Source organism: Chrysochloris asiatica, unplaced genomic scaffold (assembly GCF_000296735.1).
Source record: "Chrysochloris asiatica unplaced genomic scaffold, ChrAsi1.0 scaffold00106, whole genome shotgun sequence".
Classification (NCBI taxonomy): domain Eukaryota; kingdom Metazoa; phylum Chordata; class Mammalia; order Afrosoricida; family Chrysochloridae; genus Chrysochloris; species Chrysochloris asiatica.
Genome location: NW_006408624.1, coordinates 9880608 through 9892747, shown reverse-complemented (window position 1 = coordinate 9892747; position 12140 = coordinate 9880608). Strand labels below are relative to the sequence as shown.

The 12140-nt window shown below is 39.8% G+C and overlaps 1 protein-coding gene across 4 annotated transcripts in view; it reads right to left on the bottom strand.

Moving 5' to 3' along the window:
• The window catches only part of NFYC (nuclear transcription factor Y, gamma), a 114644-nt gene that overhangs the window by 41842 nt on the left and 60662 nt on the right, over positions 1–12140 (bottom strand). The window lies entirely within an intron of this gene.

Sequence of the window (12140 nt, the reverse complement as noted above, 5' to 3'; positions counted from 1 at the left end):
CAAATTTCAGAACATTCCAGAAGCAACATGCTCCTCTTTTAATATTTTCTTGGAAATTTTTCAAGCTCCTGCTCTTGACCAGTTGCCATACTCACAAAATCCTCCCTTAAAATGATGTAACTGGACATGAAAGCAGAATGTGTCAAAACTAACAACTTCATAGATTATAAGGGAGTACAAAGTTTTCTAAAATTTGATACCATTAAGCTTTAGTTATATTCCTTGGTATGCACTTCATTTGCTATATCTAAGTGTTCTATAACATTCCTAAACCCTCAACACAGCTAGCTCATTTTAACTAAAGCCAAGGAGATATTGTTGGAAAATAGTACCTACAACCTTAATGCCACAAGTGCTCAGGGAAGAAAGATCACAAAAAGCTCCTCTAAAATGAAGCCCAACCTTGACCAATGATGCTTCCTAGTGAAGTTCTAGAGCTGACCTATTCTTGGCATTCGATTTTTACCCAAAAGTAATGTTCTTTGTCAAATGTAAACAAATATATCTAGGCCCACTTTTAACTGAAACATCCAAATGTTGGTGTATAGGGATCATCCCAATTTATACCCCACTCCCAATCCAACTGTAAATCTTTAGGTCTTTTTGGCTTTGAATGTCCCACTTGTTGTGTGCCTCCAACTTAATATATATTACCAAGTATCTCCCTATTTTCAAAGCACATTTCTTCTTCATTCCTTTTTGACTTGCATTTTGAGCATGCCTCTCTGTCATACGATGACATGCTTTCTATTTTGCCCAATGAGCAGCCCTGTCACATTCATTTTATGTTCCACTACTGATGTGGTTCCGTAAGGTCAGTTTGAACCACAAGGTCAGCAGTTCAAACTCACCAGCTGCTCCTCAGAAATCCTATGCAGGGTTGCTATGAGTCAGACCCAATTCTATGGCACTTAACAACAACTGTTCAGGTATTTAGGGAAATTAGTTGTACGATTTTCCATTTGAATCAGCAAAAACTGTTGGAATGTTATACTTAAAACTGTAAGTAACAGATAAACAGAAAGAATATTTATATGAATAAATGGACAAGGAAGAAAGGTAATAGGAATTAAACTAATTGGTGCTTGTTATTGTGGACAACTTGGCCAACAAGCAGTATCACAATAAAGAGAGAAACTGATTGAAGCTGCCAAAGATTTCATTTTACTTGGATCCATAATCAACACCCATGGATGGAAGCAGCAGTTAGGAAATCAACAACAAACTGTGCCAGGCAAACTTGCTGGAAAGATTTCTTTAAACTGTTAAAAAGCAAAACTGTCGCTTTGAGGGTGAGGAGAAAGAGGGGAAGGTGGAGCACAGGGTAGGGATTAGACACAGGAAAGTTTGGGTGCTGGGGAGGGGGGCAATACACAAGGAGGGAGAGGGAAACTGAAGAACAAAGCAGATGGCAGAACAATTAGGCATGTTTGAATGGGCTAAGTGGGACAGATAAAGAATGATGTATGCACAACCTTGGAACTACAGGGCTCTGGGATACAGAGATTGACTCATGATTGTAAAGGGGGGAATAATGTTAAGATGCTTGGCAGTCTTTTGAATCTTGGTTTTCCTTGCATTATAATATAAAATAGACACCGGAGGGGGAGAGAAAGGAATAGTCAGAAACATCACCATAGAAAGCTTGTAAATCTGTCTTCTGCCTAAAACTGATTGGAATACCGAAAATGGGGCTACAACGTGCCCAGGGAAGAAGGCTTCCTGTGGAGCCTTTGCAATACATAAGACTATATAGGTAGAAGCCTGAACCACATCCAGATTTCCAGAGATGGGAAATTCCCACTTGAAAGGACGAGCAGACCAGCCTGGAGCGGCTAAAAAAACAGAAGATACTTCTTAAAAGAAAGACCTACAGGGAAAATACAAAACAATAGAGGCAGATGGACTATTACTACAAGAAAAAACAAATTGCTTGCCCAGGAAACATCAAGGCAAGTGATTGGGTCCCCTCAATGCAAACCCCCTTCCAAGACTAAGACTCAACGGAAATATGTGCTCTGATTGGTGACCACACGCATCACCGATGGGGGAAGTGGGGTAAAAGCAGCAATGAAGCAGCATGCTAAGCCCTACAATGTTCAGTGGGCTTCTGTAGACCCAGATGGGGATCTGGTTGGCCAGCAGTGTGGGGAGACCTGGGGACTCCTAGGCCCAGAGTCAGCGGCGTGGCCACAGAGGACTAGAGTGGAGAGTGAAGCTACCAGGTGATAGGAAGAGAGGGCATATGCACAAGAACACCCACACTTGCAGATGGTACCCACGTGACCTGGCCCCGATGAATGGATGATCAGAACTCAACCAGGAGAAGAAAGAAGAGGGGAAAAAAAGAGTGATCTGATACAATTTGATGAACTTGACCCTACACCTATGGATGCAGTAACCCAAAAGAGGGAACAAATCCTTACAGCAAGAATCATTCCCACCCCCTCCACACACAGAGTAGACAGGGATGGGCAACTTGGACACTGGCTACCCAAATTGGGGGGGGCGGGGCGGCTACAAAGGCAAGAAGTGACTGGCTTACAAGCTTTCAAGAGGGAACCTAGAGCTAGGGGGCATAGAGGAAGACAGAATCTCCAGTGAGTACTATCCAATCTGTCTAGGCAGAGCGGATGAAATGAAATGCAGAAGGGTCACTTGTTATACAATAGTGAATGATTGTTATCAGGACTGATTGTGAGGGTTGGAAATGTAAAGGTAGACATTTTGTAGCAAGGAAGAGAGTGATTAACTCTCCAGTCTAGGAGCGGAGGTCTCTAGGACCATCAACGGAGAAGAGCCGAGAGCAGGACCCTACCCAGAGAAGCAGCAAGGCCCAAGATAGAGGCAGAGACGATGACATGGAGTGATGAAGCGGCTGGGGACTTTGGATCCAGAGAGGGAGAGGGACTGTGTGCTGAAGAACTGGTGGGGGAGTGTAGGGGGCAGGTTTATAGGGTATATACCCTTTGGTTGGTTGATGATGCATGGAGGGGATTGGAACCATGGCAATGAAACAATATACAGTGGAATGAATGTAAAACTAAAGTTCTCTCATGTAAACTATCATATAATTCACAATAAAACATGGAGAAAAAAAAAACCTGTCACTTTGAAGACTAAGGTGCATCTGACTCAAAAGTCAAAGTATTTTCAATCATTGCATGCATATAAAAGCTGGACAATCAATAAGGGAGACTGAAGAATTGATGCCTTTGAATTATGATGCTGGTAAAGACTATTAAATATACCATGAACGGCCGAAAGAATGAACAAATCTGTCTTGGAAGAAGTAAAGCCAGAATATTCCTTGGAAGAAGCAATGACAATACAACATCTCATGTACTTTAGACATGATGTAAGGTATGACCAATCCCTGGAAAAGAATATCAGACTTGGTAAAGTACAGAGTCAGGGGGAAAAGAGGAAGAACCTTAAAGAAATGGACTGACACAGTGGCTGCAACACAATGGGCTCAAACACAGGAAAGATTGTGAGGGTGGTGCAAGACCCAGTAGTGTTTCTCTTGAACATGGGGTCACTATGAGCTGGAGCTAACTCAACGGCACCTAACAGTATTTTAGATATACTTTCAGGCTATAAATAAAAGTGAAGACGAAAATTGAGAACTGAGATGCTCAAACCAAAAAAATTCTATCAACAAGACAATTAGGTTCTCACGTTTACACAGATGATAAATACTTTAAGACATGCTATACGTTAAATGTTGTGGTTGTTGTTAAGTGTTGGTTCCAACTCACAGTAACCCTGTATAAGGTTTCCAAGGAGTTGCTGGTGGGTTCAAACCACCAGACTTGTGGTTAGCAGTACAGTGTTTATCCTAAAGTGCCACAATCCCATTATTTGGAAATAAGGTCTTTGCGAATGTTAACTAAGAGGAGGTCATTAGGGTTGACCCTAATATCATTATGACTAGTGTTTTTATAAGAAAAGGAAAAAAGACACAGAGACATACACAGGGAAGAATGTCATGTGAAATAGAAACAAAGATTGGAGTTTTGCTGCTGCAAATCAAGGAAAATTTGGAGCTACCAAACACTGGAATGCTCTTCCCCTAAAGTTTTTGGAAAGAGCATGACCCTGTTGGACACTCCAGAATTGTAATAGAACACATTTATATTAAGTCTCTTCTTAATTGATGGTAATTTGTCACAGCAGCAATAGGAAATAATGTAAGACATACAACCATTATCAACCACAATGGATAAAAAGTTCTTTAAGCTTTAAGGAACATGTTATTAAGTGACATGGAGTCGGTTCTGACTCACAGCAACCCTGTATAGGATTTCCAAGGAGCAGCTGGTGAGTTTGAACCATGGACCTACAGCACCATACCAAGACTCCTTAAGGAGCATTATATTCTCCATAATAAAACCTATCTCAAAATGATCATTTCTGAAGTAAAAAAAGGAGTATTGCTAAAAGATCTATGTTTGTGAATTGGCATGTTACCTAGTAGCTGATGTCTTGGAGCATCACTCCAGGAGCTGTGTACACTGAGCAAAATACCAAAACAGTCAGGAGGACAGAATGAATGAATGAATGAATGAATACAAGGAAGGACAGGCTGACTAGAGAGAAAGGAGAACCCAAAAGTCTTTATGTAAGCTCATCTTTTTTGGGGGGGAGGGGGGGAAGGTCTGGTGGCCTGTTGCCAAAAATCGGTAAGAGACGAGAGAAGACATGGAAAGGAGTGCAAGAGTTAAAGGACAAAAGAGGTAAATACTGTTATATACACAGTCCTGAAATAATGATGATGCATAGGCTCTATACGATAATTGGGCTATGAACTGTAAGGTCTATGGTAAGAGGCCACCTTCAGCTGTATAAAGATGAGGCTTTCTGCCCTAACGACTATTTAAAGCCTCATATAAATTCTATACAGGTTTGCTGTGAGTTGGAACTGACTCTACAACACTTAACAAAAGCAGAAGCAACAGTTAGTTGCATAGACAGACACTCAAGCTGAATGGGTGTGGGAGTGAGAATGGGAGTATACTTAACAAATATATGTAGGTTTGACAGAGTATATTTTCCTTCAAATATACCCACAAATGTAGTGGAGCACTGTTGTTGTTAAGTGCCATCAAATCAGTTCTGACTCATAGTGACCCTGTGTAGGGTTTCTAAGGAGGGACTGGTGAGTTTGAACCACCGACCTTGAGGTTCAAATGACCTTACAGTCCAGTGCTTTATCCCACAGCATCACACCAGGACTCCATAGTAAAGCATACAGGGAAGAAAAGTAAACACAACTAAACACCTTGTGGAAATGAGTCACTGGGCCTGTGGGCTCAGGACCACAGTCACAGAGGGCACCAAGTTCAATTGGCAAAACACAATTCACAAAGACAATGTTGTACATCCTACTTTGTAAAAGCTCATGAACAGTCATCTAAGGTGCAATTATTGGTCTCGCCCTGTCCAGAGGACAAAAGAGTGATGAAAATCAAAGACACATGGAAACCATTAGTCCAGTGGACTGATTAATGGACTACAGAAACACCCTGAGACCAAAAGATGATGCATGGCTACCACTACCAAGTGCTCTAAAAGGGATCACATTAGAAAGTCCTGGGTAAAGTGAGAGAAAATGTGGAACAAAACTCAAAATCATAAAAATGACCACAGTTATAAAAAAGAAAATGCTGGAATTGAACTCACTACCCCCCACCAGTTTCAATTTTTAGCCCAACAACAGACAGAACTATAAGCGGAACAGTCACACTAGTGAGGCATACACCCTTTAGAATAGGCAACCATTTGAGAGCAAAAGGGCAGCATGTACCCAAGGATAAAGTTTACAAGAGTTAGGAAAGGAAGAGGAATGGAAGCAAGAAAACACAGGGATGAAGTAGGCTAAGTGATGCTACACTGACAAAATGTGTATGAATTATCAAAAATTAAACTGGTGATCTGCTCTGTAAACTTTCACCCAATCCACAACTTTTTTTTTTTTTTTTTTTTAAAGATTACAGCCAAGAAAACTCTATGGGTCCAGTTCTAGCCTATAACAAATGGGGTGGTTACCATGCAGGGAAACTGACTAGATGGCAACAGTGTTTAGGTTTCTACTTCAGTATAAAGCCTGCATTTCTGGGTACCTGCTGTTTCACAGTCCCCACTACTACAACAATGAAGAACTTTTATTGGAGAACATTTTTCCCACCCCCATGAGTCCCAAATTCAGTGTTTGAAGGTGTGGATGTATCTGACTCTGACTCTAAGAGTACATGTATGTATGAGGTTATTCTTCAAAATGCCTACTGAAGAACCATAGTTTCTAAAAGACAAATGGCTACACACTGCTTTATTAAAGATAATCTGCTACTCACAAGGGCACTTATATTTTCAACTGGCAGCAGAGCTACTTCTGCTTAAAATAAAAGTTTCTGTTTACTATCCTCTATGGCATAATCTTTGAAACAGAAGTCAGATCATAATATAATTGACAAATAACTGGAAAAAATAAAAGCACAGAAACTGGTATAAACAATAAAGCTGGTAGGAAGAAATAAATACAGTATTTTTATATTTGTTTCAGTGGGTTAGAAAATGGTATGTAAGCATTCTTGGTCTTTCCCAATACTTCTTGTACTTCATCCCTTATTTCTTCATTAATGTTCAAACTTAAACGCTCCACATATATGACACTAAACACTACCTCTATTTTGTATGATAAACCAATCCATTGCTAGCAAGTAGATTCCAACTCTTAGCAACCCTACAAGACACATAAACTGTCCCACAATGTTTCCAAGGTAAATCTTTACAGAAGCACACTGCTATGTTTTCCCAAAGAGCTGCGGGTGGTGTTGCTAGGTGTGGTCAAGTTGGTTCCTTCCAATTCATAGCAACCCTTTGAACAGAATGAAACATTGTTCAGCCCTGCACCACCCTTACAAACGCTGTTATGTTTGAGTCCATTGTTGCTGCCACTGCACGTAAATCTTGTTGGGGGTCATCCTCTTTCTTAATGATCCTCCACTTTACCAAGCATGTCCTCTCCAGAGACTAATTCCTCCTTTCAGCACATCAAAAGAACGAGACAAAGTCACACTATTCTTGCTGCTTAGAAGCATTCTGGCTGTAACTTCCTCCAAGAAAGATTAGGTTTTCGGGCAGTCAATGGTACTTTCAACATTCTTCACCAACACTATAATTCAAATGCAATAACTATTCTACAGTCTTTCTTAGTCACTAACTTTCACCTGTGTATGAGGTGGTTGAAATGCCATGGCTTGGATCAGGTGCACCTTTGTCTCAAACTGACATCTTTGCTCTTGAAAAGTTTAAAGAGATTTTGTGCAGCAGATTTACCTAGCACAATATGTCATTTGTTCTCCTTCATACAACTTCTTAGATTATTTGCTCAGTATACAATCAGAACTGGCTTGATGGCACTAACAACAATAAAATACAGACTGAGCGAGTGCCATCGAGTCAGTTCCGATCCATAGCAACCCTGTATAGGGTTTCCGAGGAGCAGCTGGTGAGCTTGAACCACTGACCTTGAAGTTCAAACGGCTTTGCAGTCTGGCGCATTGACCTACAGCACCACATCAGGACTCCACAGACTGACTATGGTGAAAGACTATAACCCTGGTGCATACTTTTCCTGATTTTAAACTATTCAGTATCCTCTGGTTCTGTTCAAATGATTGCCTCTTGGTCTATATCCAGACTCCTCACAAGCACAGCTTAGTGTTTTGGAACACCCATTTTTCACGATGTTATTCATAGTTTGTTATGATTCACATAGTAGAATGTCTTTACATAGTCAATAAAGCAAAAGTAAACATCTTTTCACCAGTCTCTGCTTTCAGTCAAGATTCATCTGACATCAACAATGATAACCCTAGTTCTATATCCTCTTCTAAGGACATAGATACACTGCTGCAACCATTTTTAAATTATCTTCAGCAACATTTTACTTGCATGTGACACTGATGATAGTCAATGAATGATTTGTTCATTCCATTAGGTTATCTTTCTTTGTAATGGGCACAAATATGGATCTCTTTTAACAGGTTGGCCAGGTAGTTATCTTCTAAATTTCTTGGCATAGAGGAGTGAGCACCACCAGCGCTGCGTTAATTTGTTGCAACATTTCCACTTGTAGTCCACCAATTCTTGGAGTCTTGTTTTTGCCAATGCCTTCAGTGCTGCTGGGACTTCTTCCTTCAATACTATTGTTTCTTGGTCATATGCTACCTCTTAAAATGGCTGAACATCAACCAATTATTTTTGGTACATTGGCTCTGTATATTCCTTCCATCTTCTTTTGATGCTTCCTGCAGTATTCAATATTTTACCCATAGAATCAATATTGCAACCTGAGGCTTGAATTTTTTCTTTAGTTCTTTTTCAGCTTCAGAAATGCTGAGCCATGTTCTTCCTTTTTGGTTTTCTAGTTTCAGGTCTTTCGCATATTTCATTATAATACATGACTTAGTCTTCTCAAGCTGCCCTTTGGAATTTTCCGTTCAGCTCTTCATTTTTTCTAGTTGCTTTAGCTTCTCTATGCCCAAGAGCAAGTTTCAGTCTCTTGACATCCACTTGATCTTTTCTTTGTCATTTGTAATGACCTAACGTTTTCTTCCTTTATGATGCTCTTGATGTCATCCCACAACTCTTCTGGTCTTCAGTCACTGGTATCTAATGCATCAAATCTGTTCTTGATATGATCTGTAAATTTAGGTGAAATATACTCAAAGTCATATTTTGGCTCTCGTGGACTTGTTTTAATATTCTTCAGTTTCAGCCTGACTTGTATATGAGTAAGTCGTTGGTCTTGCAAAATTCTGTCATATAATCTCCAGCATCATTTCTATCTCCAAGACCGTATTTTTCAATTACTGATCCTTCCTCTTTGTTTCCAACTTTTGTATTCTAATCACCAGTAATTATGAATATCTTTATTGCAAGTTTGATCATTTTCAGACTAAAGAAGTTGGAAGAGCTTTTCAATTTCATCATCTGGCTTTAGTGGTTGGTGTATAAATTTGAATAATAGTGGTATTACCTGGTCTTCCTTGTAGATGTATGGATATTATCCTATCACAGATTGGTGTGCTTCATGATTGATATTAAAATGTCCTTTTTGGCAATAAATACAACACTATTCTGCTTCAATTTGTCATTCCTGACAGAGTAAGCCAGATGTTTGTTTGACTCAAAATGGCCAATACTAGTCCATTCAACTCACTAATGGCCTATATGCGTTCCATTTACTTTTTTAAAACCTCTAATTCTCCTAGATTCATACTTTGTACACTCTACATTCTGATTATTAACGAATGCTTACAGTTGTTTCTTCCCATTTTGAGTTGTGCCACACCAGCAAAGGAAGGTTTTGAAAGCTTTGCTCTATTCAGATCATTAAGGTCAAACTCTACTTTGAGGAGGGCACTCTTCCGCTATTATTTTCAGTGCTTTACAACCTGAGGGGTTCATACTGTGGCATGATATCTAACAAAGTCTCACTGATAGCTATAAGGTTTTCAGTGGCTAACCATTCAGAAATGGTCTGCCTCTCCTTGCTCCTAGCCTATCTTAGTCTGGAAGCTCTGCTCAACCGTTTACCATGGATGTCCTTACTGATATTTAAAATACCAGTGGCACAGCTTTCAGCATCACAGCAACACACAAGCTACCGTGGTACAACAAACTGACAGACAAGCTGCTGGTTAGGTTGAATTACTGACCTTCCGGTTAGCAGCCAAGAATACTTAACCACTGGGCCATCATGGCTCTTTTCATTAAGAAACAGAACTAAATATTTTAATATTCTAAAGCAAAGATCTGCAAACTATACCCCACAGACCAAATCTGGTCCACAGGTTGTTTTTGTAAATAAAAGTTTCATTTAAACACAGAGACGCTAATTCATTCACATATTGTCTATGGCTGCTCTCGAGCTATATTCCAGTTAAGAAGTTGCAACAAAAACTGTGCTTTAAACACAGCCTGACCCTTCACAGAAAGTTTGTCAATTCTTTTCTAATACAGTGTGTTAGGTGCTTTATTTCATTAAATCCTTCCATGATAGAAGTAGTATTATGTTTTATATACTGAAATGAGAAACTGAGTACTAGAGATTGAGAAGCTCCCAGTGATGTGGCTCCCTCACTTGCTCAGTCTCCATTAGGAGTGAGCAAGGCCAGCCCCCTCTATCACACAGAAGTATCTGTTAATCTCTGTGACCCTCCAGCATAATGAGAGTAAATACATTCTTGCAGAAAGAATGGTGAGTAACTGGTTTTTCAGGCCCTGTGCCTGAAAGGAACTTCTGACATGAGTTGGAGAAATACTGGCTGTATCCCAGGATTAAGTTGTACCTTAAAACAAAGAGTCATTTTGCTTCTTGGGTCCCTTCTGAGATTCAGAAATCCTGAGAATAACCTCTGGTAGGATCTTGTGTTTGTGGTGCCCAGAAGAGGTGAGAAATGTTATTCTGAAGAATGTTTCAAAGATAATAGCCTAAAAGCTTTAGAGTTGACAAACTACTTGTCGCCTGCATTACCTTCAATTGATCTTCATGAGTTCAGTGATAAAGATAACAATATTATTCCATTTTTACAGGCTGAAGATGGAGCATCTTCAGTTATTTGCTAAAACTCACAATATTCTAAGTGCTACCACAGAAATGCAAAAGTTCTAAAATTCTGCCCTTGACTTATTCCCATTTTTTACATTGTTTTAAGGTATGTGTATATTCACATGAAAAGTCTCAAGCTTGGATCACGGACTCAAATTCTTACTCCAAAAGATCATCCTCATCCACATGTTCCCAATATCTTAGTGGCAATCAGAAAAGAAAAGCTGCTGACGGCACTGCTATCTCCTATCATATAAGCACCTCCTCATCTCTTCTGTTGCCTTTCTTTCCATGATGTCACTTCTTTTTCACAAGGAGTCCTGGGGTGGCACTGTGGGTTAACATGTTAACCTGAAGGTCAGAAGTTCAAGCTCACCAGCCACTCCTTGGAAACCCTGTGCAGGGTCGCTATGAGTTGGAACTGACTCAAAGGCACTGAACAACAACCTTACTACTTTAGAAGGGGTGGCAGGTGAAGTTTAACAATCAGCAGCACTTAACAACTACCACCATACTACTTACAGGAGTCCTGTGGTATGGCGCTGTAGTATAAGTGCTGGACTGCCAACCACAAAGTCGGTAGTTCAAACCCACCAGCTGCTCCTAGGAAAACCTATAAGGGTGGCTATGAGTCAGAAGTGACTTGACAGTATCAACAAGAAACCCTGTTTTGCATGTCTACAGGTCAGTCAGTAGCATCCAAGAGTACTCAGCTGCAAAACAGTGGAGAGGCAGTAAAGAACAGGGTAAAAAAAAATGCACTGGACTCACAGTTCTTGTTTTTTGACTACAAATTTGCTATGTTTATAATTTGGGGCTACTGAGACACATAAATAGGAAAATACATGTTAGAAGGCCTCAAAAAGTACCACACATTATGCAAATGCCAGGTGTCATCATATCATCATCACTGCTCAGAGCAGGACAAGATATTTTCTCCTGACCTGAACAGTCAAGCCTAAAGGTATTATGCAATTGACCCAACTAGCTTCTTTCTGTCTCTAATTTAGACTACATTGTTTTAAACACTTTTCTAAAAGTGTCCCATTTCAGACACATGGAAATACATACTAAAATAGAGAAAGATCTTCCATCTCTTTTATAAACATGGAATCATTTTTATAGCTCTTAAACTATTAAATTTAGAATGAATGTACTAGTTCCAAATAAGCAAAGAACTCAAGCTGGAAATGACTAGGAATGTTCCACATTTATGTCTCTGAGAATGTCAATGAGGTTTTCCCCAGATTAATACAAAATCTATTAATACTAACACTAATAAATTTAAATTCTAAAACATGCCTCTTTGGATACCTCAAATTTCTGTAAACTAGGTGTAGCTGCTTGTTTCTGAAAGGAATTTTGTTATGTTAGAGAGCAGAGGAGACCTGAAGTCTGGGCATTCCCCCACATCTCCTAGCACCCTACCCCTGGCCCTATTCCATAAGAAAAGGATACTTATGAATGAGCTCTGAAAAAGGCACTGGCTGCTCTACCCAAGATCCTCAAGCAAGAAGAA